Source organism: Equus przewalskii, chromosome 14 (assembly GCF_037783145.1).
Source record: "Equus przewalskii isolate Varuska chromosome 14, EquPr2, whole genome shotgun sequence".
Classification (NCBI taxonomy): domain Eukaryota; kingdom Metazoa; phylum Chordata; class Mammalia; order Perissodactyla; family Equidae; genus Equus; species Equus przewalskii.
Genome location: NC_091844.1, coordinates 84611163 through 84638372, shown reverse-complemented (window position 1 = coordinate 84638372; position 27210 = coordinate 84611163). Strand labels below are relative to the sequence as shown.

The following is a 27210-nucleotide window of genomic DNA, read 5'->3' as shown; positions in this document are numbered from 1 at the left end:
CTTATTCTAAATAAATATTCACTTGCATTTTGCACCTATAATTTTCATCCTTTTTCTTAAAGAGAGCCTGAAAAATTGTGCGTGCTTCGGCCCACAAAACCTAGCCCTGCCCTGGTCCCCATTATTTCCCTTAACAAGGTTTTACCATAATCCAGACTGAAAAGAAACTAATGAATCTAGATGTAAAATTGTTCAAGGAATTGCTAACTTCTGGCCAAAATGTGCAGCAAATCATTTTCTAGATGGTACTAAAATAACTTGTAACATCTAGATTAAGTAAGAGAAGATAAAAGAATAAAATCCTGATGAATACTCTGCAGCTGCCACTTTGTAGTGGAGGCACATGGCCCTGGGGCCACACTCCTGCTTCCCATCAGCCTCATTAAATCATAGGAGAGGCTGGAGGGGAGGGAGGGCAGTGGACAGCCTCAGAGTCCACCCGGTGATACACACACTCTGAGCAGTGTTATCAATCTGAGCAGGAACAAAGACACCGCTTGCGCAGCTCCTGTTTATCCCTGGGGAAGGCCATTTTACCCCCAGCCTATCATTGCTTGATCGTCTTCTCCTGGGATTCAAGATGTCAGCAAGATCACCTTCCTTGGGGCAACCTCTTCAGTTGAGGCAGGTGGAAGGAGGAGAAGGGCAGACAGGGCTGTCCCCATGACTGTAGCCCACCGCCCTGGGTCTGCTTTCTTAAAGACACTATACTCATCAGGTTCTCCTGGGAATTGGCTCACCCAGTTATGGAGACTGAGAAATCCCTAGCCTGCAGTCTGCAAGCTGGACACCCAGGAGAACCAATGGGATAGTTCCAGTCTGGCAGGCTGAAGACCCAAGAAGAACTAATGCCTCAGTTCAAGTCCAAAGGTTGAAAAAGACCATTGTCCCAGCTCCTGCAGTAAGGCAGGAGGAGTTCCTGTTACCAAGCCTTTTTGTTCTCTTCAGGTCTTCAGTTGATTAGATGAGGCCCACCCACATTGAGGAAGGCAATCTGCTTTACTTGGCCTACTGATTCAAACGTTAATCTCATCCAGAAACACTCTCACACACACAGTCAGAGTAACGTTTGGCCAAATATCTGGGCATCTCGTGGCCCCGTCAATTTGACGTAAAATCAGTCAACACAGACACTGAAGCAGCGTGAAATCGAATATCCCTCGTTTCCTTCTCGGAACAAGCTCTCCCTCCTCCACCACCACTTCCACATTTGGATCAACGTCTAGGCAAATGGCCCTGCTCGATCCATTCATATGATCAGAAACCATCTACTGGTCACTCACAGGGAGCCCAAATAGTGTGTGATCTTCAGGTCGTTTTAAGGAGTTCACAGTTTCCCTTTCAGACAGAATGGTGAGCCCAGGCTGCCATACCAGAACATCATAGACTGGGTGGCCTCAGCAACAGACATTTGTTTCTCACAGTTCTGGAGATTGACAGTCCAGGATCAAGGTACCAACATGGTCAGGTTCTGGTGAGGTTCCTTTTCCTCGCTAGAAGACAGCTGCCTTCCTGCTGCGCCCTCTCATGGTGCAGAAAAAGCTCTCTGGTGTCTCTTACAAGGACACTAATCCCATCAGGAGGGCTCCACCCCCATAACGTCATCTAAACCTAGTCACCTCCGGAAGACCCAGCTCCAAATCGCATCACACTGGTTGTAAGGGCTCCATCAAACGAACTTTCAGGGAACACAATTCATTCCATAGCAGAACCTGTGGACCATTTACATTGAAAAAGGGGCATGAGCGAACTGGCTTTCAGGAAAGTCGCTCTGGCGTTAACAGGGAGGAACTTCAGAGAGGGGAAACCTGGAGGTGGGAAGTCGAGGAGTCGGAGGGGGATGGGAGAGATATTTAGAAAAAAACACCCAAAACATTTAGCGACCAATTAAAAGTTTGACATATGGAAATAGGAATGTATAGGTGGTTTGGGGGAGTGGTTAGTTAATGGTGTGGAGATAAAGAAAAACAATTAAGGCCAACATCTCACAGAATTTAACAGGACGCAAGTTAGGAGTTTGTTTCACTGGTTTTGGGTGGTTTTTTGGCTTTTCCAGTTTCACCGAACTGGCCAAGTAGCCCAAAGTGCAGATTGTGATTCAGCGGGATTGGGCCAGAGCCTGAGATTCTGCATTGTGACAAGCTCCCAGATGATGCCAAGATGCTGGTCTGCAAACCAGCTGCTTTGAGCACTAAAGGCATAGTGGCAGAGGAGGAGGAGAACCAAGCAGAATGTCTTCAGGGAGCTCACGTGCTCCCTGTGGTTGTAACCATACCCAATTTTGCCATGTGTCATGGGACCAAATGCTAACCCTCTCTGGGCCTTGGTTTCTTCATTTCATGTTTAAGGCTAGGAAGGGCCTCCATGGTTGCTTGCAGGTCTGTGAGTGCATGACCTCAAATCTAAGAGCACTTGCTCCAGGAAGAAAGGAAAGGAAAGGCACTTGTAGCCAGCTCATAGTATCAGGTCCCAAGAGTATATTATATATAAAACGAATTCTTTTTTAAAGGAATATTGGTATAAAAAATAGTTTTAAAAATGGGCCGCTGATAGCTTAGGTTATTACAACTAAGTCAATTTCAAAATCAAATTTGCTTTGAGATCTTCCATCTCTGTACTTCCTTAGTAGGCACGCCAGCCTTTGAGGGCTGGGTGCAACCAGTGCTTCTCTCGGGATGTCCAGTGTGGGCTGGCTTGAGGCTTTAGGGTTCCCACTGGGGAGTGAAGCTTTGTATTGCACGTTTGGTAAGTTTCTGAATCTGGAAGGACTTCTAGGAATTATAAAACCCTCTGGTTCATAAAAACTATTTGACCCTTCACTTCTATGAAATAATTTGCCTCCAGGGTCCAAATTACAGAGTCCTCATCATCCACTAAATTAGTTGTCATTCTAATCGATTAACTTTATGTTCACCCAGGATCCATAGACGAGGTAGTATAAATATAGGCCAAGTTCACTGTGTATAATTTATTTGGTGTCAAGAAAATAAATCATCACATAGCAGAATTTATTCAAAGTACATGATTCATACCCACAAACTTGTGCTTTTAATTGGAAATGTGCTGTTGGCAATACAAAATATGGGTGACTGGATTTTTAGGGCTAGTTTCCAATGTGGGCTGGAAGGCGGGGTAACTCCCTGTGGTACAGAGCACACGCTGAGGTGACATTGCCAGGCCACAGGCGCCAGGTCGGAGGTGGTGCTGGATCTCCAAGGCTGGGAGAGGTGACACGTGCAGTGCAGGCAGCTTGGGAGTTTCTGTGAATCCCACCCTCACAGACAGTCCTTTTCTATCCCATTCTTCCTTGACCCGCCCTCTTTCTTGGGGTGATGTTACAAATTGCTCTCATGATCAATTTAGCTGTGGTGTGCAGGTGAGCATTCCTAGAGTTAGTCAGCTGGACCAGGTGAGCCTTTCAGAAAGCTCTAGAAATGCCCGAGAATGAAATCTTGAACTTGAAATTGCAGGTGGAGCAGACGAGTCGCTGGGAAACGCCCTCCCACGAGGCAGGGGCAGCAGGAGAGAGAAGATTCTTGTAAAAACAGTGTCCCCTCCCAGACAGGCTCTAGCCACTCCAGGTAGCTTGATTCCATCCCAGATGGAAAATCGTTGCACGACTAGAGGTTTTGCAGCCGTTACCTCATCTGACTCAATCCTCGCAACGCTCTCATGAGGAAGCTTGTACCGTACCATTGTATAAATGAAGCACCCGCGATTCAAAAGCATGAATGGCTGCTCAGGGGTCGGAAAGCGGCGGGAAGCGAACTCAAACCAGGGCCACTGGGCGCCAAGCCCTGCGCTGTTCCCACAAGGCCGCACTGCCCCTGCCTTCATGGCCGGCTCGGGCTCTTCCCTGGAAGGCCGCGTCCTGGGCTCAGCAGCATGTGGTGACCTCCCATGGTCACCTCCCTGCTCGAGGCCTTTCCATGTCTTGGCTCAGCTCCAAGGCCTGCTGCCCAGTCTCCTAATAGGGCAGGGAAGGAAATCAGTTAGAATAGGGAGATTTCGCCACTTCTGGTTCAACTTGTCCTAAGGGGCAAGGAATAGTAACAAAAGGAATTCCAATAGGCCTTTTCAACAGAAAGCCATGAGCCTAGCCGTCCAGGATGGCAGGTGTCTTGGGGTGTCCGATGGTTATCAAGCGACATGGCATCCCCACTGCTCTCCCAAATACATACATCTCAAAACAATCCTGACTTGAAAAAGTAATAGCTGTTAATCATACTTTGCACCCCAAAATGCCAGATGGCACAAAGAACAGAAAGGAGCGAAGGAAATTTTATCGTCTTTAAAAAACATCCTGCAAAGCAGTGTCTCTCTGATGTTACAGGCAGCAGCTCCGACTATCATCAGGGGATAAATCAATTTGCAGCAGCTGTGGGCTGCTGGCTAGGTCCAGGGCACGGGGCCAGACTCATGTGAAGGAAAAGACGAAATTGGGGTTGTCAATCCCCAAGGTTTCACAGTGTCCTCTCTGCCCGCCTGTGGGAAGTCCACAGCCATATTTCCTGACTCCAGTTCTTCCTTCAGTTTTCAGATTCTTGAAAGGAGCTGTCTGTACACAGTGAAATCACATCAAGCTCACTGCGCCCCCACAGGGAAAAGAGCAGCTTTCCATAGCTTCCTCTCCAACCTGGAACAGAACACAGAACAGAAGGGACAGAGCTGAGACACGGAACCGGCAGAACTTTCTCTCAGGTGGCCTTTGTTCCAGATACATTGCATAAGATTTGGGTAAAGCGGGGAACATTTGCACGCCACATGTGCAGTTTACCTACTTTTCCAGAGTGGAGACGGTGAGCCCAAGGGGTTTGTCAGAGGCTGGGGCTACACTGCTTTCTTGCCTTGTTGCAGGGCAGCTGTTGTGGTTGCTCCGGAGGCCTGGAGAAGTCTACAGCCGAAACTCAACCTCTTGCCTCCCTTAACAGTACAACATTGTTTGTTGACTGCCTATTCTTTTATAAGCCTGCTGGGAATGACATAAAACCACCCCTGAAATTCTACTACACATGGGTTCAGGCAGAGGCATAGTGAGGCCTTCCAGGGGGGGTGGGGAAGAATGGAGAACAAGGACAGACGGGACCTGGGAAAACTAACTCGGCTCAGGGCAGCCAGGTATGCGGCTTCATATACAGGTTGTCCCCAGTGAGCCCAGAGGACTTGGAAACAGCACAGCAGAGGGACCAGGGCCAAAAAGAAATGAAATAGAACAAAGTCGAAGAAAACAAACGAACAAACAAAACTACAGTCCTGCCCATTGTGTCTGGAATGACATAAATGAAAGTAGAGGCCAGGAGTGCCCAGTGAGAAGGGAACCAACATTTATCCCAGCCCATTAGCTCCCTCACTTTGTGTGTTAAGCACCAAACTTTGTGCTGTGTATATATTATCTCACTTAACTCTTCGGCTGACCCTTATTTCACAAACCTGCAGGGTGGGTATTACCCAAGTGACAGATGACGAAACAGAACACAAGAGATTAAATAGATGAGCCAAGGGTACAGAGTTACGATGCAGTCCGTGGGGTGGAAGGGCCACCCAAGTCACCTTTTCGAGCTCTGGCTTGTCTGCAAGACCGCCTCCCCACTCGCCTGTGGGCTACTGAAGGGCAGGGCTCCGTTTGCGATCATGCCTCAACACAGGCGGAGCTCTCTGGAAACATTTGTTGAATACTCTTTCCACTACACCATTCCTCCGCGTGACAAGGCACAGCAAGAAAATGACAGGTAGCAAAGCAGAGGCCACGAGAAACGGTCATTAGAAGCAGGCTAGACAGGTTTTCAGCTCTGCTGAGAGCTGACCCCCGTGTGAGTCTCTCCAACACCTCTCTCGGGAGCCGGGGGTTTGGTTCCTTGTTCCTGAGCTCTTGCTTCTCAAATTCAATGTGAATTCACCGGGTGCAGTGAATGGGATGAAAGAAAACTGAGTCCTTCCCTGCTTCAGGGAAATTCAGAAATGTCTTTCACTGATAATAAGAATAGCATTGTTTGGCTGCATTTGTACCGGTTGAAAACATTTTGCTCAGATTTGCTGTAAAGATTTCAGTACCAACCACATCGTCTGTCGGAGATAGGAAATATAAGGCAGCTCTGCAAATCAGACAGCATTTGAGAGCTGGAAAGAACTTTGATTAAACAAAGGGAATGTCACGATGTTTCCTGAGCCCCAGACTGAAATGCCATTGTCTGGTTAAAAACTGTATTTTGCATGGCCCTGGTCTTCGCCTTCGGACGTGGCTCTCCTGTGAAGCTGTTTGGACCATGAACTTAAAGAGAGATCCACAACTGTGACTAATTGTTTTCAGTTCTCATTGATTGTCAAGACTCCTGACAAAATTCTCAGAAATAGAAGCTGAAATTGCTGCATGTGCAAGACTTTCTCAGTGTGTGTGAGCACACTCGCCATACAAGCCCCCTTTCCATCTGGCTGGAGAACTCCTCAGAGAGGAGGCACGGCGGTTGCTGAGCACCAGAATAATAGCAATAACAATTTCCTCCAGGATTAAAGATTTCCTTGGTTGAGGCAGGGCCAGAGGCAAATATATGCCCATGTGAGCGCATTTGTAGGGAAACCGGAGTCAACCAGGTAAGGCTGGTTTCTGAATGCATATAATTCACTAGGCCAGCTGCAAAATGAATCTAACAACGTGATTGCACCACTCTGAAACAGCTGAGACCAGGAAAGTTCAAACTGGCAGACTTCTCCTTCTTACTGAGGGAAGAAAGTGAGCCAAGGTTTAAACAATTACTGTTTATCACTGTAAAAGGCGTGCAGGTTGCCGTGAAAGTGCCTGCGTGCATTCAGGTAGAAACATCCCCCCGGTGCCTTCCAGGGCTCTCAACTCTTTAAAACTGGATCTCGGGAAGGCGGGAATGGAGACCAAGTGGAAATCAGTTTGCCCTTTCGAGAGTCGAATTCTCCTTCATTGATCAGGGGGAAATCCCACTGTGTTCCAGAAGGTAAATGTAAGAACACTAAACCTAACCTTTCTGAGAGCAACTGCTTCAGATGGTAGAACACCCAGACATTGTACACTTCTGCATTTGCAACAAAGCCCTGCTTTCAGTTCTGAAAGCAGTTGGGACCCCAGATTGTTAATTGTTGGTGGCCAATAGTAATACAGAAAAAACGTGCACAAATACATACCCATACATATATATACACATTTACATATATGTATATGTAGTCATGTGTTGCTTGACAATGGGGATACATTCTGAGAAATGTGTCATTAGGCAATTCCATCATTATGTGAACATCATAGAATATCTTACACAAACCTAGATGGTATAGCCTACTACACATCGGGGCTGTATGGCTCTAATCTCATAAGACGACTGTCGTATGTGTGGTCCATCATTGACTGAAAAGTCTTATGCCCCACGTGACTGTGCTTAGAATTTTATGAGGATATGTGTGGGTCACAAGTTTCATTAAAACACTTAGTCCTACAAATCGTTTCTTTAGGATATTCATTCCTGCCAGACCAGTCATGGATGGAATCGTCTGCTTGGGCACTGAGATGTGCCTGGAGGTCACCATCCACAAAGGATGAGATTTTTAAAAGCATCTTACTGTCCTTTCACCAAGTTTCCAGGAGAAAGTAGACAGAACCTGGACTCAAACTCAGACCTATACAACTCCGAACCTTTGTTCTAGTCACCTCCTCAGACTCTCCGATGCTCAGGATAGGGCTCAGGGTATATTGATACCTAAACCATGAAAGTGTTCAGGAAGGCCCCATTAATTTACTGTTGATACTGAGGTGCTTTTAGACTTTGAGCTCCAGGTGGACCCTTAGCTGCCTTGAGGGAGCCCCACCCCTCCACAGAGCTCCAAGGTACCCGTCAGGGACCCTGGGTCAAGGGCAGAGTGTCGGGGTTGGGAGCCTGAAAGGCAGACTGGAAAGAGGAGAGCGGGTGGGACTCCTCTGCCCCCTACCATCCTTGGAGCTGCTCTACTTTGTTTATTTTACATAACAGACTTTCCAATGGCAGGTCTCTGAAAAAAAGAATTTCACAGTTCAACTAACTGGGGGGAGCTTTGGAATCCACTGAGCTAGGCAGTTTCATAAACATTCAAGCTTAAATCACGCTAACTGATTCCATCTTAGTGTTTCCTCCAGATATTCTCTGGCTTTCCTAGAGCATCTTAATAAAAAAGGAGGCCTTCTAACCATGATATCCACAAAGGATGAGATTTTTAAAAGCATCTTAGCGTCCTTTGAGAGGGAAAGTCCTAACTGGCATTGAGTGTTCTCATCCAGAAGAGCTGCTATGATGGTGATAAAGTATTTTGGAACCGCTGATCTATGTCAACACTCAGGTGGAGGACACATTTGTCACTTTTTAGGGTCTCCTTTCCTAGCTACACTTCCCGGAAATTTCTAGAATGCATCATTTTTTAATTTTTTAATTTTATTTATTTATTTATTTATTTATTTTTCGGAAGATTAGCCCTGAGCTAACTGCTGCCAATCCTCCTCTTTTTGCTGAGGAAGACTGGCCCTGAGCTAACATCCGTGCCCATCTTCCTCTACTTTATATGTGGGACGCCTGCCACAGCATGACTTGCCAAGCAGTGCCATGTCCGCAGCCAGGATCTGAACCGGCGAACCCCGGGCCGCCGAGAAGCGGATCGTACAAGCTTAACCGCTGCACCACCGGGCCAACCCCCAGGAATGCATCATTGTTTTAGTCGCCAAGTTTCATCAGTTTCTCCCCAGACTTCCTTATCTTTTTAATGGCCATTTTGACAAACTGTACATTTATACATTTACAGGTATTTTCTTATTTAACTTTCCGTCTTGTTGAAGGAAGTATCAAGCATGTCTACCATTCCTCCTCCAAAATTATCTCCTTAAGTATGAAAAAATTAATTCAAGAGAAAAGAAAAATTACTGGAACAGATATTAGACTTTTTTCCATTGCAAATTATCTTTACTAACCAGCTGTCTGGGAACTGCTCCAAACTGACATGAGGTTCTTCTTGATAACGTGGTGTTTCTAAGCAACATTAGTGGGCAAGTCCACGTATACGAGTGGTCAGCTACCACTCTGTGACTTCAACCAACACATTTCTTTTGTCAGACATGCGTGTAATTTGATAGTTGTTTTGATTAATATCCATTTTTACAGCAGGCTTTTTAAAAAATACAACTGAATATGATGCAAATTGAGAATTCCTCATCATATGGATTGCCATCTATCTATCGTATGTCATTGGCCCAACAACACAGCAATAGACTCTCATGATTCCCCTTTAAGCGGAGGAGTAGCTAAGTCATCGGGCATTCATGGCCCTTCATCAATAGAGCTCTCTCCACGAGGCACTGCTCAGACCTGATGCCGTGGGGAGTCACCAGGTCCCTCCTCCAAGCCACCTCTCTGAGAGTGTGAAACTTCTCACCACGGAGGTGTCGGTCATTTCTGCTCAGCAGCTACTGTTTCGGGGCAAATCTCATTGGGCAACCAACGTAAAATACGGCTCCCAGCAGCTCACTCTCCACCCAGAGGAAGCCTGGAGGGGCCCATGATCCTAGGACTTTGTCTAATATCAAGGCTACCCATCAACAGTAATGGTGATTTTTATTTTTAGGGCATTTACTGAATACATACGCTATGCCAGGCATTGTGAGGCTTATTTCTTTTAATACTCACAGCAGTCAGCGTCTTTGAGACAGATATTATCATTCCTACTTTAAAGAGAAGACAAATGAAGCTTAGGGGAACTAAGCAATTTCACCAAGTTTCCAGTAGAAAGTAGACAGAACCTGGACTCAAACTCAGACCTATACAACTCCGAACCTTTGTTCTAGTCACCTCCTCAGACTCTCGGATGCTCAGGATAGGGCTCAGGGTATTGATACCTAAACCATGAAAGTGTTCAGGAAGCCCCCATTAATTTACTGTTGATACTGAGGTGCTTTTAGACTTTGAGCTCTAAAAAAATTGTGTACAGTTCTACCCTCCCTTTACGTAGGAGAGAAAAAAAAATCTCCTGTTCATAGGTTTTTCTGGTTATACTTACTCATTTTACCTTTTTTTTTTGCTGAGGAAGATTAGCCCTGAGTTAACATCTGTGCCAATCTTCCTCCACTTTATATGTGGGTCACCACCACAGCTTGGCTTGATGAGCAGTGTGTAGTCTGCCCCTGGAATCCAAACCCGCGAACCCAGGCTGTCAAAACAGAGAGCGCGGAACTTAACTACTATGCCACTGGGCCAGACCCTCATTTTACTTTTTTATGAAGTCATTTATCCTTTTTATGGGTAGAATTTGTAAATAAATACTTCAATGAAAAAAATCCTTTTGTCATTTTACCCTCTCAGATCCTGAGGGCACCTGAGTTCCAGCTCCTTAGGGAGCCAGAGAGAACTCAGGACATTCATTCCAACTATATTAATCCTTCCCCAAATGCTCAGGAGAAGAATTCCTATCTGAACAATTCACAGTATGTCCCACATAGTCTACCATCTTCATATTTTGAAAGCCTCAATCCCCTCTAAACAGGACCTTTCAGGTAGTATATTTATATTTTCAAATTTATATTATTGATTTCCTCATTTATTATAAAATTCCCACTACCTGTTGTCTCTTGAAATCATTATCTTCTATTTTCTCCTTCTTTACAAAACACCCCCATAATCCCACAATCCTATAATAGGGTTTTTCAAATGGAAAACCAAGACCTGACAGTGGGTCAAACCATCGATTTTGTAGGTTGCAACCTGATTCTTTTTATTTTTAATAAATAGAATATATTACAGAATAGTATAGAAAATACGAGTGTCATCTATGGCATTAGTTCTCAATCAGGGGTGTTTCCTTCTCCAAGGGAACATTGGCAATGTCTGGAGACATTTTTGGTTGTCACAACTGCGGGGGTTGGTGCTACTGGCATCTACTGGGTAGAGGCCAGGGATGCTGCCAAACATCCTACAGCGCACAAGACAGTCCTGCCCATCACAGAATTACCCATCCTAAAATGTCAACAGTGCTGAGACGGAGAAACCCAGAGCTATTGTAAGGGTAAGCATTATTTCATGAAAAAACTTTTGTTCTGAGTGTGTGTGCACACGCATATAGTAGGTTGCAGTGGAAAATTTTAAATGAATTCTTACTATGGGATGAACTCTAAGAATTTTGCCAAATGCTGTTTTAAAACCCTCGCAGACAGTTCTCTCTCTTGCTAGAACGAGGGCTCCAACGCAGGGGTCACGGGGGCAGGCGTGAAAACAAAGGCTCCCCGACTGGCCAGGTCTGCGTCCCTAGTGAAAGCGGGCTAGGCCAGCTGCCTCCTTGTGCCCGTGGCTCTTCGTCTCTAAAGTGGTTTCATACTAGGGCCTCCTCACCTGGCTGTTGGAGGATGGAATGAGCAACATTTGCACCTATCCAGGGCTTCCATCAGCACCTCACAAGTCGCAAGTGCTCAGGAAATGCTAGCTACAATCTGACTCTGTACCGTCAAAACAAAACCACTTGCAGGCAGGAGTCTGCAGGTTACAATGGGAATGGCAGGAACTCTGGAGTCAGAAGCACCTTTTCTCAAACACTGTCGCTCACCACTTCTGTCTTTCTCAGCCTGTCCAGGTGACTTCCTCTGCACTCATCAGCTTATTCATTAATGAATTAGCAGTAAGAATGCCTAATCTCAGGTGATTTTAGAAATAAGTCATGACAAAGCAATACACACACATACATACACGCGACTCACTCAATAAATATTAATCCTGGGCCGTTTCTCTGAGTGCTGAGTGCCTAACAAAGCAGTTGACACCTGGTAGAGCTCAAGTAAAGGTCTCGTCTGAAACTTCTAAATTGCTAATATATCATGTTGACCATAATGTGTCAGCTCCTGTTACAAGTGAGGGATGAAAAGACACAAAAAAGATAGGAGGACGCGATGAGCAAGAGCCCTCCCTTCCTGCCTACAGCCTACACTCTTTCTCCTGCACAGGGACAGTAGATTCTGGTTCCTAATGTGCTTCTCTGCTTTCATCTTATTGATCTTCACCATAAAGCAATGCAGAAGGCAGGGCAGCAATTACTGTTCTCTCTTTACAGACAAAGAAACTGAGACAAGTAAGGAAAGAAAGAATGAGGGAAAGCAGCACTTGGAGCTGGAGCCATGGACTCTGAGCCAGGCCTGGTGCTGCCCTCTCCTCACGCAGTGATCGCCTCTCAGTCTCCTCCACCCAAGGGGCCTCAAGCTCCTCACTCACAAGATAAAGGGACAGATTAAATTATCTCCAAGTTCCCTTTGATTTTTTTTTAGATTGGCACTTGAGCTAAAAACTTGCCAATCTTCTTTTTTTTCATTCTCCCCAAAGCCCCCCAGTACATAGTCGTATATTCTAGATGTGAGTGCCTCTGGTTGTGCTATGTGGGACGCTGCCTCAGCGTGGCCTGAGGAGTGGTGCCATGTCCGTGCCCAGGATCCAAACCAGTGAAACCCCGAGCTGCCACAGCGGAACGCGCGAACTCAACCACTCAGCCATGGGGCCAGCCCCCTCCCTTTGTTTTTAAAATCATCATAATCAATGAAAGTCTGAAACTGTCCCCAAGTGAGATGGCTGATGGATGGCAGAGCCAGACATAGATCTCTGGCTGGTGGCTAAAGCCATGCTCTTTCCTGGACACTCACGCATGTACCAAGCAACTACAGGGCTCTTGCAAAACACCTAAGTAAAACTCATTCAGATTTTCACTCCTCAAAAAGATGAATTTGTATAAGATGATACTTTGAAAAGAGGGATGTACCAACATCAACAAAACCCATCAAGAATTTCTTTTTTTGTTTTCTTCCTTCTCCCCATAGCCCCCCAGTACATAGTTGTATATTCTGGTTGTGAATGCCTCTGGTTGTGCTATGTGGGAGCCGCCTCAGCATGGCCTGATGAGAGGTGCCGTGTCCACAGCCAGGATCTAAACCAGCAAAACCCTCGGCTGCCGAAGCGGAGCATGTGAACTTAACCACTCGGCCACCGGGCTGGCCCCAAGAGTTTCTTGATTGAAAAATTGAGGCTTTTGGCTAAGGGCCATGCATGACCCAGCATATTTTGTAAGAATCAATCTCTAATTGCATCAGTAGGTTCTTATCTGTGTCATTTCACAAAAGCACATTCTTAATTTTTGAGAGAGCAGCTGACTTCGTAATTACAATACTGATAAGATTTCAAACACCTGAATTCTGAAACTTTCTTTTCTGTTGCACGGGTTGCCTCGGCAGCACAGGGCATGTGGTTTCGAAGCCACCTCTGTCTTCTCCTCAAAGAGCACACCACGAAATTGCACGGTGCCTGACACTTTCAGGAGAGTAATGTCCCCAAGCCCACTCTTGAGAAACTATCCCCCCAAGAGCGAGTTGATCCGGAGATTTCAACTTCTCTGAAAAACCAGCAGGAAACACAGAAAATTACTCTGACTTCAGCAGCGCTGGTCATCGTTCACCTACGGTATTTTAAATTTTTGACCTGCCCCCAACACATCCCTTGCCTGGTCTCGGGCTCTGCTTGCTGTCTCACAGTTCTCGTGTGTGCCTGGCCTGGACCCCCGGCCCTCTGTCTAGCTCGCCAGGCTCTTTCACATTCTTCTGCTTTCGAACATGATATGCCCTCTGCCTGGCACGTCCCTCCTCCTTCTCTGCCTTGTGGATGACTTAGTCCTCCTTCAACAGGTTCCTCTCCAGCTCAACATCTCCTCAGCCCACCAAGAGAGATTGCATCGTGCCTCCTGTGAGCTCACAGCAACCTGTAGTATCCTGTTAGAAATGTCACACTGTGCAGTGACTTTCAATTCACATGTCTGTCTTCTTCATCGAGCTGTGAGCTCCAAGAGGGAGGGGACTGTCTGTTTTGTTCAACACTCTGGTCCCAGGACTTACCCTAACTGTACTTTAGTTACTCGTTCAGTGCTGTCTTCTCTGCTAGACCGTGGGCTCCATAAAGGTCAGGGTCAGGTCTTCTGTGTTTTCCTGCAAGGCACATAGTCGGTGCCTAATAAGTATTGATTGATTCTATAAATTTTAGTAGGTAAAGAATTTCTTAATTATATGTGTATCCACCCTCTCTTAGCACATGCCTAGCACATAGTAGGTGCCTCTTGTAAATGTCTGGAGTAACAAAATGAAGGAAGTTTGAGCACTGTTATAATCCCGGCTCAATCCTGGCTGGGTTCTGTCTACCTTGGCCAGATCTGGCCTTTCAAGGACTCTTCACTAAATAATTCATCGAGGTTGTTGGCAGCCTCAGAGCTCAACAGACAGCTCAGCTTGACCTGACTTATGCTCTAGTCTGTTAAGAATTTCTTCTGTGCAAACATCACACGTCCCAGGGGTGACCCTCAGGGACCGATGGAGGGGGCAGGGGACTGATAGCGCAGCCGTCTAGACCACGTTCGAGGCACTCACCTGCGATGGTACAATTTTCCACTTTAATTTTGCCGCCATCATGAAAATTTAAAACCCTAACTTACCACAGGAAAGGAAGACCCGTTAGGACATCTCAGGTGGCCTGCGTCCTCCCTGGCATCAAACCAGTAGACTGGCATCTTTAAAGGGTGACTATCTTGAACTTGTGACTTCAGCCCGTACTTTTCTCTTTTAAGTGTTTACTGGTGGAGACGCCTTTGTATTAAAATTCCTACATCAGCGTTTCTCAAAGTATAGTCTTGAGACACACATCTTCAAGGTGATCCATGCAGAAGGGGCTCATAGGCCAAATAAATTTGGGGATTTAAAGGCTCTTCAGGGCCCTGCAGTGCAGTTCTCTGCTTACTTTGCTAAAAGCCTAGCATTTCCCAGACTCACCAGCTATGGAGCCTTCGTTTTAATACCTGTATCTGTAGACACTCTGGGAAAACAGTGCCCAGAGCAGAGTTCGGCAAACTCTGTCTGCGTGGGGTCAGATAGGAAAGTCTGAGGCTTTGCCGGCCACAGAGGCTCTCTGTCTCACAGGCTTCTTTTGTTTTGCTTTACTTTTTTTTTTTTTTTTTATTTTTACAACACTTTAAAAGTGTAGAAGCCATCTTAGCTCATGGTTTGTGGAAAAACAGGCCGAGGGCTGAGATTCGGCTGCGGGCAGCGTTTTGCCAATCCCTGCTCTGGAATATTTTTTCCTGACAACCAGTTGCCAGGCTGAACTTGAGTCCAATAAGCTTCTACAAGTACCAAGTCTGAATTACCCTTGACGATCTTGCACTTCTCCCCTTTTGGAAGTCTGTGGAAATTGTTAGTTCTGATAAAAGCATGTTCTTAGCAATCCCAGGGCAAAAGGTAAGTAATAAGTATTGTTATCAGATTCCAAATAGTGTTGGATCACCCCTGTGGGCCCCGCGCTGTTATGCGTGCTATGCCTGCATTATCACGGCAGCCCTGCAGGGCAGAGGCTGGCGGAGATAGTATTCCGACCCGGCCCTCCAGCTGCACACTGCACACTCCGCCTGGGGCACAGGCCGGTCTCATGACTAGAAGGCTAACCAGCCATAGACTGTGGCTGATTCTACTCGATTTTGCAGGAACCCTGGTGTACGGGGCAGGGAGCCACACGCTGGGACCACCTGCTCAAAGCACCATCCCTGGATGCTGACCGGCTGCTCCCGCCAGTCCTGGCTGCGGGTTTTTCCCATAAAACCATGTCTAATCAAGGAGCTGGAATCAAAAACACCTGGATTCAAATCTTGTTTCCATCATAATACTATTTGAGTGATCTTGAACATGTTAATAAATCTCTTTAAATCTCAGTTTCTTGACCCAAAATGTGGTGCCACCACCTCCCTTGCAGTCTTGCTGGGAGGGGCCAGTGAGGCCAGGTGGGAAAGATGTGTACCACATGGACACAGAAAGGGCACAAGAGCACCACGCCCCCTTCCCTTCTACAGCCCTCTTGGGGACACCCCTTTGCTGCCAACGATGCAGAGCAGAATGACACACGGCCCCCGGCCTACCCATCTTCCAAGACAGCTGCATTTAAAAAGAACATTGAGGGTCCGGCCCGGTGACGTAGTGGTTAAGTTCGTGTGCTCCACTTTGGTGGGCTGGGGTTCGCAGGTTCAGATCCAGGATGCACACCCAGCACTGCTCATCAAGCCACGCTGTGGCAGCATCCCACATAAAGTGGAGGAAGATGGGCATAGATGTTATCTCAGTGACAGTCTTCCTCAAGCAAAAAGAGGAAGATGGGCACAGATGGTAGCTGAGGGCCAATCTTCCTCACACACACAAAAAGGAACGTTTAAAACAAATGCATGTGCAAGGCTAGGGGAGCACAGGGATGATTAATTCTAGCCAAGGAGCTGGGGAAGACTTCACAGAGAGCTTTGAGCTAGACTCCTGGGGAACAAAATGAGATTTGACCAGTTGAAGAATGGAGGAAAATTGATCTTGGGCAGAAAGGCAGCAGAAGCAAAGATGTAGACAGCTGAGAGAAGCTGGCCCATCTGGGGATGGCACTTGCTGCCAGGAGACTGGAACGTGAGGGTGGGGTCACAGAAGGGGCAGGAGTGGTGCCTATGTGAACACCCTGGGTGCACAATCCCCACCAGGCTCTAGGGTGGTGTTCTTTGAAGAAGATAACCCAAGGTTTCTTCCCATGGTGCTCCCTAAGAGGACACGGCTGATGCCTGACCTAGTGCCACTGAGACCCAATCATCTTTCTCTACTCCGTCGTCCTCTGCCACCATCCACGAGCCTCTTCCTCAGTCCGCCATTGGAGCCATATAATGAAGCCCTGCCAGTTGCGTCCCAGGTCTGTCTCCCCTTCAGAGGATATCCCCCAAGGATGGTCATGACTTTCTCATCTCTGTGTCCCACAGCGTGTAGAACACCTGCCTTGCACACCTGCCCTGCATGCTGAGCCTTCAAACTTGTTGGTTGAAAATAAATCTAATTATAGGTGAAACTCTTATAACAAAGTATTTTGAATTTTCCCATCAAAGGCATCTTTTCTGCCTTTTCTGCTGAATTCCACATTTCTGGAATGTATCAAGAGCATTTTCTGTGTCTAGCCCCCTGCTAGATTCTTTCATAAAAAAAAAAAAAATTTTACTTAAAGCTCAAGGTAACCTATCTCCCTCATTTTAGAGGTGAAAAAGAAATCAGGTTCAGACTGATTAAGTAATATGCCCAATGACACACAGCTAGTTCAGGGAAGAATGAATGCTACACTAGCAACACTTCAGTGGACCCACATTTACTTTACCACAGTGAACACATAATTGAGAATCTGAATTCCAAAGCAATAAAGTAAATAAGAATTCAGACTTTTTTCTCCATTTCCCATCCACGAGTTAGTTTATTTCTGTCCCCCCTTCAGATACACACACACACAGGATTCAAAATAATAAAGATGTGTGCAATTAAGATGGGTTCTTTTTGTTATGAGGAAGCAAAAGGAAAGGCAAGATAATCTCTCAGTGTTTGTTTTCTGTCATTGACACAGAGGAATAGACCCATTGGTGCTAATAACGCCTAATGCAGTTCATTTCCTGCTTCTAAAGGCACCAGGGAGAAAAAGGGCTCCCCCTAGGCTGAGTCCTCCCATTTCCCACTGTGACCTTGAACGAGTCTGTCATTCCTAAGACTGTCCTTCGAACTGTTATGTTCTTAAACGTTTTCCAATTGCAAAACAGTGTAGAGAACTATGACATCCCAAGAGTCCCTCGGTCCCGAGCGCCATTCAGTGCCCTGAAACGCATGGGGCAGGGGAGGGCAGCTGGCAGGGAGGCGATTAGTGATTCTTGGTTTTGCCCAATAATCTTTCACCTGAAATTCTTTGTGCAGACTCTTCCAGAACCTTCCCCTGGATGGACCTAGTCTGAACTGAGAGCAGAAAGGCTGCAGGCTCCCCTTCAAAGACAAGGGTATCTCTCAGATGAGGGGACCCGGGGCACAGGTTATTAATAGCACTACTCTGTGGTCCCATACATCGTAATAAATGCCCCTGTCACTTGTTTACCCACACTAGACAGTAACCGATGTTCAGATAAATGAAGTCGGCGCCTGCAAGATTTATGAGACACTCCTGTGCTTAGCACTGTTTAATCAGGAAGTTAACATATTACGGTGTAAAATCCTTTACAAGCGTGTACAGAGAGCCACATTCGCGCTTTGCCAGTCCCGGGGTCAGACAGCGCCAGCCTCTCGGGAAGCCCAGTAAGTGGACAGGCACAAGGAGCCGCTTGCTGGCTGGCAGATGGTATTTGCCAACAACATTGGGGTTACTTTTTTTCCTTTTCTCTCTTTTGTTTTCTTTTTATTTTTTGCCTTTTTAAGGTTCTCATGTCTGCGGAGGCAAGGTGCTAAGCAGGCACACGTGGCCCTGCCTCTAGACCCGCCCTGGGAGAGCCAGGAATCAGGACGCTAATTAGGGTCAGGACCGGTGGTGGAGGTCGGCCCAGAGCGCAGAGTGTTTGGACAAGGCCAGCAAGCATGTGGGGGATCAGCATGAGGCATCGCACCTGGAGGAGGAGACCCGCGGCTCCAGCCCCAGTGCCATAAGCCTGGCTCCACGAAGTCTAGCCGACATCTGGAATGGATATCAGGAGACACAGACGGCCCTCGCTGGCGCGCCGCGCTACCTTTGTACTTTTCGTTGCAAATTGAAAAGCAAAACAGACATCAAGGATATATTTATATAACTGTCTTCAAGTTGCATTTTCTACTCCCATCTGCTGCACATGATAAGTTTCAAGTGTTTTCTAATAAAAAAAAAAAATAGGCTGGCGGGGTGGAGTGGGAGGAAGGACTGGGCGTGCACGTGTGTGCGCCTGAAGGCTTGCGCCTTATTTGGTGCGGAGACGATCTTTTTCAGGCTTCATTTAAAACGAGACGTGAAAACACGCCGTCTCGGAAGGTATCGCTGTTTCAAGATGTTCTGATATTTTGCATGTCACACGTATTCAAAAATTTGCATTGAATCACTTTAAAGAAAAAGAGGGTCTATTTCTTAAACCCTTACACTTACTGCTCGGGTGGAGAATGTGACGGGAGAAAGAAGCCCATATTTTTGTTGCTAGGTCTTTGGAGAAAAGAGAAATGTGGAGGCGTGAGATGGTGCGGTGAGATATTTAGGGAAAAAAATACAGCATCAGATAGAAATACATCAGGCAAATCCAAGATAATTTGCGTTTGTCTGCATTTAGGTAAATATATGAATCCAGATGTGACTGTCGATTATTCATGAACAAAGCTGGAACCACCATCGGCCAAGTTTAGTTCAGAATTGGACAGTTCAGTTACCAGCCAGGACTGAAACCAGCCTTTTTCTTTTCTTTTTCCACTATGGAGAATGAGAGGAAAGAACCAGGATAGAGAGATTCTGTAATTTTTCCTTCACCACTGGACCACGCTTAAACGTGAAAAGTGAAGTAACAAATCAGGAGGAAACGCCCCTTGTAATTTAGGATTTATTGAAACAAACACACAAAATATGTGCCATTGGATATAGCAGGTAAAAATGTAAGGTGTTCTCCATGTCACAATCAGCCGATCGCTTTTCTCAGTTTGTCACTTTGAAGAGGACAGACCACGCCACATATTGTCAGAGGAAAGGCAGGATGTCCAGTTCTTCTATGGGTTGCTCCGCAATCCACATTTCTCCCAGGGATCTTCTCTATGTCCAAACGAAGACAAGCGTCTGCCGATCAGGAAACACCATGCCCCAGATCAGCACCCTGGACCAAAGGCCATCAGTAACGCGTGCTGGAACGCTCAGCAGAAATGACAGCTGGCTCTGACTGCAGCCAGGAGAAAGTGGTGGAGAGAGCAAGACTTTGAAACGAGACAGACGTGAGGTCAAACCCGGGCTCTGCCACTGAACTGCCACGTAACCTTGGACAAGTTACTTAAGCTTTTTAATTCTCAATTACCTCATCTGGAAAATGAACTTAATAACAAGTATCTCATAGGGTGGCTAGAATAATTAATGAGTTAACATTTGTAAAATGTCTAGTGTGCACTCTTAGTAGGACTTCATAAATGATGTACATTTTTACTGTCCCACATCACTGGGTCGCAGATGCTCACGCATGCTGACATCAGCCCCTGCTTACCCATGGCAGGCATCCTAAGCCATCCCCACCAGCTTTCCCACTGAAGCCTCAGCCTTACAATCCTTTTCATCAAAGCTCTCCACACACCTACTAGCCTGTGGTGAGACTTGTCACATCAAGCTAAATCTATGTGTTATCTTGGTCTGACCTGGGTTAGACCTTCACGTTAGCTGGGAGAACGGAGTTAGCGATATCTGTTGAATGCCTACTGGGTACCTCGTGCTAGGACAAGTGTTGTACATTTGTCTGGGCTCCGTTTCTCCTCTTGCTCAAATGTGAGGGGCGACTGGGCTCTTTCTCTGACTGTCCCTTCCTCATCTGCCTTTCTTTGAGTTTCTTTCATCATGTGAGAGCCCTGACCTGGGCACAGAACCTGCTCCACAGGACTGAAGATGACAGACAGAAGTGATGACAAGAATTTGCGTGGTCAGCACCAGCCCTCACCATGGAGGACAACAAGCCATGCATTGGCACAAAGTGTTTAAATTGAGGAACTGTCATTGTTGGGCCACATATAATATTCTACCAAGATAATGTGTGCTCTAACTAAAATATATGGCTACGTTTCTTTGAGATAGTGTGGAATCCTACCTCCACTCTTCTCATTACAAAGAGAAAAGAAAAACCCAAAGTCATAAAATAGGACTTAACGTTTCCTTTTCTCTGTAAGGTGAAAACCAACTGCGTGAAGAAGTCTAGGGTTTTACAGGGCCATCGACAGCCCTGCGTCTCTCAGAGGCCCAGCCCCGTGCAGCGTCCTCCACAGGCACAGAGGCCAGCGAGGCTGGGGAGACACCTGGCAGAGGAACGGCCACAGGACCCCTCTCCGTCCTGTCCAAGGAGACTAAACAGAGAATCCAGCAAGAGATTCCCTGTTCATTTCCTTGAGTTTCATTTACATAAATAGAAGGAAGCTGAATGGAAAAAAAGGAGAGAGACATCTACATTCCTAGGGCCAGCAATGAAACCAGACTCCACGCTAAAACCTCCTGACTCTGCACACGGTGTCTCAGTTTCCTCCTCTGTAAGCCAGGGGTGATAATGGCACTGACTTCGTGGATTTGTTGTGAGGATTAGAGGAGACAAAACACACTAGGCACAAAGCACAGTGCTTGCCGCTTAGGGCCTCCGTGTGAACTCCCGTTATGACAATCACCTCTGCATCCCAGGGCCTATGAGTAGGACTGTGGACCTGCGAGCTCACTGAGAGCCGAGGGCCAACTTGCCCAGAGGATGAGACTCTGCCTCGTAAGCAGACATGGGCCAGAATCCAAAGCCATCCACAACTGTGGGGATGGTCGTTGACTCTGTACCTAGTTGAAAAAGCTACCTTTGTTTTATAAGAACGAAAACTGTTAACGTTGGAGAAATAGATAAAAACCATAACTCCTATGACTCTGAAATCTGGACAGAACTAGGTCTGTATATTTACAAGAAGCACGTACACGTATTTACAACAAAGTTAAATGTATTTAAGATATTTATATGGATCCACACACAGAACATTTTCACACTTGGAAACCTGGGTCCCATTGTGTTTTCTGTTGCCGTTTTAGTTGAGGGGAGGGTTATAATTACATTAAACTTTATAACTTAAAAAAAAAATCTTTTTCCCCAAGGTTAAGCAAACACATTACTCTTTGGCCATGAACTTTGGTTGTTTCTCTCTGACAAAATTTCCAGCTTTGCTCAATTTCCAAAAGAATGTTGTGAAGCATTTGGACTCGTACCTAAACCATGTTTGTCCAAAGAGGTCAGGACAGAGCCTAAAAGACTTTTTGATCCAGAAAATAGTAGTCATGTCCTCAGTCGTTCTGAGATAGTCATGGAAAATTACAGCACAGATGTTAATACTGGATCCTTCTTCTGCCGCCAGTGCCCAGGAAGCTACAGAACAAAACCGGAAGAAGGCGACGGATGAAAAGGCTTGTGTGGTCCCTGGGAAAAGGCCATTCTGGTGTAGTGTCTTGAAGCCACGACAGCAGGGACAGGAGGGCAGCAATGAGCAGGGCTGAGGATGAAGTGTCTGAACAGAACATACTGGAAGATACTAGCTAAGTGTGTAAAGTTCTAGTCGGGCTGGAGTCCCAACTCTGCCATTTCTTAGCTGTGTGACACTGAGAAAATTACTTGACTACTCTCTGCCTCAGTCTCTTCACCTGTAAAATAGGAATAAAAATAGCGACTGTTTTATAACACCTGTTACGGTGAGGATTAAATGAGTGCATGTATACTAATGTTTAACACGGTGCCTGGAATAAAATGTACTTAATGCATTTTTGCAAATATAATAAAGGACTGAAAGGAATTGTTTCCAACATTCACTATGTTAAGATGCAAAAGCTAACAGCACAATAGTGGCTGCCAGGGGCTGCAGAAGGCGGCTGGGGAGTGACAGCTTAGTGGGTGTGGGGTTTCCTTTTCGGGGCAATGAGAATGTCTCGGAACTAGATAGACGTGATGGTCCCGCAACACCATGAAGGTACCGAATGGCACTGAATTGTACACTTTAAAATGCTTAATGGCCAACTCTATGTTATGTGACTTTTACTTCAATTTTAGAAAAAAGCTAATGGTAGCTACGGGCCTAAATGGACCAAGAAAAGAAGGGCATATGAGAGAAACCCTGACACTCAAGGATGACCCTAAACGGGCTGGCGGGTCAAAGCCAGCAGCATGGCTGCTCCTGGAGGCTCCTCGGCCCTTTGCCAGGCTACGGCTGGCAGGTGTCTCGCCAGGCCCATTCAGCACTTCTTTGTTGCAACTCATTTGTGTCCCCTCAGAATCATAAAATATGGAATCTAGAGAAAAGATGTTCACAGATCTATTCTCTGCCTTAGGGCAAGACTAAGGCCCCAGGACAAACCGTTATCTCAGTGCCTCCTTCAGAGGTGCAAGAAGAGAATTCCTACAGGGTCTTTATGCTAGGGAACATTTTCATATTCAAATTAAGTAATTTAGAACTCCTTGTGCTGTCAGGAGAAGACAAGAGTAGCTGTCACCAGTTCCGGCTCAGAGAAGCTGTGGAGGACCCCGCCCCCTGAGGCGACCACACACTGTTCCTCAAAAGGAGAAGGGGACAGCAGCAGATCCTGGCACATCTGGAGGCGACAGGGGAGCTCCCAGGTCTGGGGAATGAGGAACAGATCCAACAGGCAGCCAGCGAAAGCTTGCAAATGCACTTTACAGCTTCCAGCCGACAGCTGAGCCCTCAGCAGCACTCTCAAACAGCGTGTGCCTTCCCGGAATCACAGCTTCCCAAGCTGACTTCCCGGAATCGCACCCTCCAGGCGCAGAGCCTGCTCAGCCCCAGTCCCCACAGCATCCCTGGGCTGGGGCAAGGCTTCTCCTGCTAGCTGGGCGGAGGACGGAGTAGGAGCGGAGGATGGAGCGAGCAAGCAGAAGTCTCCAGATCTGGGAGACAGTCACTAAAGCTTCCTTGGGTCTTTTGTAAACTGTGTTCAGAGGCTCTCCCTTTACTTTGCTGCTATTTCCCAAAATCATTTTCACTGTGAATACATTCCTTCATTCAATCAATATCTGCTGAGGACCACCTATGCATCAGTCACCAGCACGCTAAGACTCAGAATGTGAAAATAAATTAAAAGTGGTCATTAACCCATTTGGAGGGAAGGAGCTAAGTAGAAATATATATTTATAATACAATGTGACAACAGTGATACTAGAGCTGCCACAAGCTATAGAGGAGGGTACCCCGCCTCCTGGTGGGCAAGTGGCTCAGGAAAGGTGGTTGCACTGCCTTGAGATTTGGTAGAAAGACAATAAATAGGAAAGGTATTTCCTAAAGTGATTTCCAATAGAAGTGATCACCAATATTATATGAATTGAAAAGGGTGCATTTTAGAATATTTAAATTATTTTCTGATTGCTGAATTTTATTCATCTTTTAAATGGGCTTAAGTCACTCATGGAAAAAAGAAAATAAGGAGAGAGTGAAAGAGAGCAGGAGAGAGGAAGAGAGGAAGAACAGGAGACTAATTTACGACTCTATTCTAGCATCACATACAGAGGGGTCAGCAAGCAAAGAAATGTGGGAATGACCGTGTTTATGTATAAATGACATAAACAAGGAGAGAATAGTTAACTTCAAGAATCTAACCAAGTAGTTTCAGGTCAGTTAATAACCAAGACGTTGAGATTGTGTGTGTGTGTGTGTGTGTGTGTGTGTAAGTGGTACTGACTGACTCACATGACAATCTCCTTCCGAAATGTGTTTTCTCATTCTATTGTGTAGCTACATAAGGTGTTAGAAAGTCTTTTTTCCAAAACAGCAAAGCCACTAGAGTGATAAGGAGTCTAAACGAAGCCACAAGATAATTGAGAGAAGGGGTGTGTTTAAGATGGAGACGAGACTACCCAGGGGAGGCACGATGCCTGGCCACTAACCTCTACCAAAAAAGCGCCAAGTAAATATTGAACTCCAGCAATGAGAACAGATAATGGGAGCAGATGCCTCTTGGAAGACTAAGCTTTATGTTCAAAGAAAAGTGATCAAGAGGTCAGGGGTCATCCACCTCAGAAGGGAATTGTACGCCCTGGACAGTTGAACTCCTACACAAAGATCACTTTAAATTCTTAACGCTATAATTCTTAGTCATCTAAAAGGAAATTTTATAGCCTCAGATTTCACCAGAAATAAAAGGCTAGAACCACACACTGCTTTCAGGTGCTGGGGGCCACGTATTCCCAAAGGTGAGTCTCAGAAAAGCTGCAGATGTGGATGGAGTCATCACTACCGTCAGGCGGTCCTTGATGAAAGGGGGCGTCTGCAGATACTTTGTTAAAATTCTGCTAAGGTTTGGAAACCCTTAAAATATGTTGGTTGGGTTGAGAGTCTGTCTTGCCTCCACCACCAAATTTCAACTACTCTGTAGCCCAAACAGAAATCTCCCTCCGGCTGCCCATACATCTCTCTGATACAATTTCCAGCCTCAGTCGAAATGCCATGCAGACTGTACCATGGAAAAAGTTCTTGCTGCAGAAGAACAATTGTCTGCTGCAGAAATAAAGTAATGCCATTCCTATGAAATCTATAAACTCAAAACAGGGACACAGAACTAGTGGTTGCCAATAACTTTAACTTCACTTATCTATATTTGGCAAAAATTGTGCTGCAGCTGGAGATGAAATGCTGAGCTAAATAGCTGCAGAGACGTGAGCTCCAGAACAGCAATTACTAAGCTGTGCTGCCTGGTGTAAGAGTTCACGTTTATTCATTATATTTAGAGCAACTCTCTAACTCCGTACTGTACAGACTGCATTGTCTTTTCAAGCGATAGCTGCTCATAAGAGCATCTCCACCTCGCTATTTGTCCACAGAGGTGCTTTAAGGGAGGCCAAAATCTCTCTTGTGGCCACAGTAACACAGCCTAGATGGCAGCCCCGCCACCAAATGCACCTCTCTTTTGTCCATAATGGGAAGAAACTATTCTCGTTTTCAACTCAAACTTGGCTTATCACATACTGTGCACAACTCTGATGATGCCTCTTTTTTTATCAGTGAAGATATTGATAATTATAATTGGCAGGCTGAGGAAGAGGCTATAAATATCCCGTCAGCTGCCACAGAGGAGAGAAGTGGGGGAAAAAGAGGTGGCAGCACGCCTCTGAAAGGGGCTGATGGAGAAACATGGTCCTCACCACCATTGTCTCCCAGGCAACATCTGTTTCTTATAGTGAGTGATGATTTTCATAGAATCATAGAAATTAGAGATAGAAAGGACCCATTAGGTCATCGAGTACAGCTCTCCGCCAGTGTAGGATTATTCTCTACAGAAAGACTTACCTCTTTGTTCTCATAATAAAGCTCCGAAATTCACGAATGGATTCCCAGCAGAGGATGGCTTTAATTGGACTCCAGAGGGAAAGGAGTTGAAAAATTATTAAAAACCTAACTCTGTGCAACAACTGCCGTCTATATGTTTATAAGACATGGCAAGATGGAATGTTAGCAATTTACGGAGCCTCGGACAAATTCCACTAGGAGTGTTCAAACTCGATTCAGAGGAAACTTGGACTTTTTTTTCAAAAAAGGAGGAATAAAGGGCTGGCAAGGCAGTTATCGAAGTTATTTTTTAATCCAGTTCTAGAATTATTTCCAAAAGTTGAACTCCCTGGGATTAAACACATTTTTTTATTTTAGGGAACATCATTCCATTTTCTCATGTAATGACAACCCAGCTTATCTTTGACTTACTAAATAAATTAATTTCTATTTTTGAAGCAAATTTTCTCTCTGATGTGTCTAATCTGCGTTTGCTCTCTGAAACTTTACTTGCAAATATTTGCCTGATCTTCCCCCCTCATTTGTCCCGGTTTATCAACACCACTAGGAAACACGTCTGTCTTTGTGTGACTTGATTTCTAATTCTGATTCATGCTCTTTTCTTGGGTGGAATCTTAACCTTGAGAAAATCTCCGATGCTTAGACTACAACTGTGTTTTCTAATCAATAGGAACAGACCTTATCTTTGCTATCATTGTCTCCTTTCTCCTACGTTGAGCAGTCATTAACGTAACCCATTTCAGACATATTCATGGTATTCTGCTCACCAGATGGAACTCAATAAACACCAACTCAAAAAGTGGGAATTAGCCTTTTGGAGGCATGTGGTCCAAACTGGTGAGCAAAAAGGAATGTTCTCTGAATCAAGTTAGGAACACCAGCCAACCGGGATGCAAACTATGAACCCATGTGTTCCGTCCACACGCCATCATCGTGCTACACTGAGTGACTGAGTCGCACCAGGGTCTGAAGTCCTCCCTGGCACAAGTGAAGCACTTCTTTGCAGTTTCCAAGGGAGAAGCTCCTTTCATCCAATTACGTAATCTTTTGTTTGAACATCACATTAACCCAAGAAATGTTGATATTCTTATTTGTTGTTATTAGCATCGTCGAAAGGTATTTAATTGGAATCTATTTTATATGTGACAGATAAAGGCAGTTAAATGGTCATAGTTATTCTGCAGTTAGCAACTTTTGAGAACCTGTTACACACAAAGCACTGAGCTGGGAGAGGGCATAGAAAGTCGAGTCTGACATGGCCCTCAGTCTTTGAGAGAGACAGAGACAAATGCCTGCTCACAATCCGGTGTGACAGGAGAGGCGGGTACACAGCATGAAGGAAGGACAGAGGA

General features: G+C 45.8%; 1 long non-coding RNA gene across 1 annotated transcript in view; it reads right to left on the bottom strand.

Moving 5' to 3' along the window:
• Nucleotides 1–2953: 2953 nt before the first annotated feature.
• LOC139075858 (uncharacterized) overlaps nt 2954–27210 on the bottom strand; it is an 88307-nt gene continuing 64050 nt past the window's right edge. Inside the window, exon 2 of the long non-coding RNA XR_011526771.1 lies at nt 2954–4636. This is a non-coding gene — a long non-coding RNA (uncharacterized lncRNA). The remainder of the gene's footprint in view (nt 4637–27210) is intronic.